Genomic DNA, 3414 nt, shown 5'->3' with positions numbered 1-3414 from the left:
GGGAATCTCAGGACTCCCTGAATAGGGCCCCAGCTGATGGGGTGGCCTGAAAGTAACTAAAGAGTCATAATTAAAGTATGCCAGTCTCTTGCCCTTATTCAGCTTTTGCAGTCCTTGCTTTGCTAAGGTTAGCTTTGGAGTGAATGAAGGAAGTGTAATGGGAAGTAGGTGAGGAGGGTATCTAAGTCTAAGTAGACACTTTCATTATGGACTTTATACTGACTCACTGCAGACTATTGTGTACTTTTGCTTTCAGGTATATATTTTGCCCTAATTTATGGATACATGTGAACATATGCTCTATCTCATGGGACCTGGTCTATATATAAGGAAAGAACAGTTAAGTTTACTGGGCTCAGATCAGTAGTCCATGAGTCTTAAGGACCTCTGTGAACTTGCAAATTTTCTTCTCAGCATCCTTTTCGGTCTGTTTCCGTATCCTCGTATCCTCGTGAGCTGCTTTTTCTTGGGGTAATGCAACTTACCCTTGCACTTCTCCTCCAGGCTGGCTGTCACTGCCTGGTGCTTCCAGCCCATTTCATGAGCCAACTGCCCCAGATAGAAAAACTTTCTGATGGCTTTAGACAAACAACCTTGAGGGCAGCAGGAACTACCACCCACTTTTTCTTGCCATAGGGAGTTGGGATGCTGTCAAACACCTTGAGATGGTCCAGGGCAGCCTGGTCCTGTTTGGTTTTGTGGAGCAGCATGACTGAAAGCAGAGAATAGGTCTAGTCAATGGCACAGCTACTTGAGACACCCCCCCCATCCTGCCCCCTCATCCTGTGACAGGCTGTCTCAGATAGTAGTGCATGTGAAGTCATGTCATGGTTGGGAAACTCAAACATTAGTGGAAGAAGTCCTCATCACTGGCCATATTTCTTCTTTTTTCTTAATTTTTATTATCTTTATTTATTGGATAGACACAGCTAGAAATCAAGAGCAAAGGGGTAGATAGAGAGGGAGAAAGACAGAGAGACACTTGCAACACTGCTTTACCACTCAAAAATCTTTCCCCCTGCAGATGGGGACCAGGGGCTCAAACCTGGGTCCTTGAATATTGTGGCATGTAGGCTCAGCCAGGTGCGCCACCATCTGGCCCTTTCTTTCTTTCTCTCTTTCTTCCTTTCTTTCTCTCTTCCTTTCTTTCTTCCTTTGTGATGCTGAAACCTCACACACAGGTGTGCTTTCACCACTACATGGTCAATATTTTTATTTTTTGCAAAAATAAAAAATATCATATATGGTGAGATAGAGAGAAACAAGAGAGAAAGAACACAGCACCAGAGTTTCCCCTGGTTCTGTGACACCCCCATGTGGGACCAGGCTTCAAGCTCAGGCCGAACACATGATAAGGCATGCACCCTACCTGCCAACAGTGAGGTGTTGCCTACTCCTCAACCTTTCAACCTTCACAGTAATTCCTATATACATAGAGTCCTGAGCCCAGCACTTTGTCCAGACTGGATGCTTCTGCAGATATTCTTTGCACTCCCGTCTCCTCCCCTCTGCTTCCCACTGTTCTCTGCTGCTGGTGCCATCCTGGGCACCACAGGGCCCGCTGTCTGTAGTGTGGTGACAGGAAGCTACAAGGAGGTAGTCTTTACTTAACACAGCAGTTATATGCAGAGAGCTTTTCTGAGCTTTCTGGAACTAGGAAGCCATGGAGTGCTTGTAACAGTCCTATGAGTTTGGGACTATTCTAGTCCTAATTCACAAAATTGAGAAACCAAGGCACACATGTCATGCTGCGACGCGGAGGAGAGAGAGAGAGAGAGAGAGAGGAGATCTGGAGCAGAGAGGGAACACAATTCTTTATTGGTGCGGGCACCTCAGAGTTGGGTGAGAGCGCAGTGGTTCAGGCCACATGGAGCTAGTCAAAATGGCCGCCTCGCGCAGCAACCTTTCCTGCGTCTAATCACCAAAGTGAAAAGCGGGCAAGAGAACGAGGGGTGGAAGAAGAAGGGCTTTATAGGGCAAAAACCGGGAGTGATGAGCTGGTACAAGATTGGTTAGGAAAGGCACTCTGAGAATGTCCCAACTCTCATGGGAACTGGCAATAGCCTGAGGGGACAACATGGCAGATGTGACTGCATCTGCACAATTTCCCGGCACACACACACCAAAGTTATGCTTTGTGTCCACACTCATACTAAGGAGGCACCAGCCACAATCAGGCTTCAGACACAGACACTCCAGTTTCTTTATAGTTTTTAGCTCTTTGATTATTTGTTTATTCGTTTTGCCACCAGGGTTATTGCTGGGGCTTGGTACCTCCACTAAGAATCCACTGCTCTTGGTGGCTATTTCTCCCCATTTTATTGAATAGGACAGAGAGAAATTGAGAGGGGAGTGGGAGATAGAGAGAAAGATAGACACCTGCTTCACCACTTATGAAGTGTCCCCCCTGCAGATGAAGAGCCGGGGGCTCGAAACAGGGAGAGAGAAATGTCTGGAGATGGCACACACACAAGACATCCCTTGATGGGACAAAGTTGAGTGGTGAGACCCACCCACCAGCAGAGTGTCTATTGACACAGGTAGGGATTGCATCAGAGGCCTGGGGAACCTCAAAGAACATTTTCACAAGTACCTAGATTGGGGAGATCAATGTCAGGATGCACTTACCAGGGGACAGTGTCAGGGCACCTGTGTCAGGACAGGCTCATGTCTAAGTCCACAGGCACTGTCTAAATACCATATGTCACACAGATCTTTCTGATGTGTGTGAAATATTGGGTCCAGCCTCAGGGTACCTTTGTACTTCTCCAGACTCCGAGGGACATGGGGTGCTGGCTTCTGTCAGAGCATTTTGGATGGAGGCTGTTGCTTGAAGTCTGTTGATGTGGTTATCCCTTAACACCAGAGAGTAAGAACAAAGGGCAGCCTGAACCACTCCACAGTAGCCAGGCCTCGTGGCTCTCCACAAAGGAAGTGGGGCAGCAGGGGAAAGCAGCAGGGCAAGCTGGATTCAGGGCATTTTCAATCACAAGTAACAGGCAGCCTGAAATCAGGGATCCTCCAACATTTTTTTAAATCAGTTGTTCATCTGAATGAGAAACCCTGAGTGCTAAGGGGCCTCCCCTGTGTCCTCACCTGGAAGTCCAGGCAGTGTTCCCCCTGTGCTTTGACATGCAAAGTGAATTTGGAGGCATTCAGCTGCATGAAGAAGCCCTACAAAGCCCCCTGAAGACCACAAGGCAGTCTGGAGAGGAATGAAGGCTGCGGAGTCCTCATCAGGCCGGTGCTGGTGCATCACACACACCCCTTGGCTTTTGACAGAGCAGCCTCGATGCCAGTACTATTGCTGCAATTGGCTCAGTTGTGGATCCTGAGCCTTGTCCTTGACTGAGAGCCCCTGGGGTCTTGCACAGACTAAACATAGTGCTAAGTGGTGAAACATTCTCATTAAAT

The 3414-nt window shown here is 47.9% G+C and overlaps 1 non-coding gene and 1 pseudogene across 1 annotated transcript; both read right to left on the bottom strand.

The window, feature by feature from the left end:
* Window positions 1–355: 355 nt before the first annotated feature.
* Window positions 356–3165, bottom strand: LOC103108925 (large ribosomal subunit protein uL13-like; annotated as a pseudogene).
* On the bottom strand, window positions 793–877 carry LOC132539658 (small nucleolar RNA Z195/SNORD33/SNORD32 family). The gene has a single exon (XR_009550989.1). It is a non-coding gene; the product is annotated as a small nucleolar RNA Z195/SNORD33/SNORD32 family (small nucleolar RNA).
* Window positions 3166–3414: the final 249 nt, after the last annotated feature.

The sequence above is a fragment of the Erinaceus europaeus genome, chromosome 7 (assembly GCF_950295315.1).
Source record: "Erinaceus europaeus chromosome 7, mEriEur2.1, whole genome shotgun sequence".
In the NCBI taxonomy this organism is placed as follows: Eukaryota; Metazoa; Chordata; class Mammalia; order Eulipotyphla; family Erinaceidae; genus Erinaceus; species Erinaceus europaeus.
The sequence above is the reverse complement of the archived record's forward strand: the minus strand, read 5'-3'. Positions and strand labels throughout refer to the sequence as shown.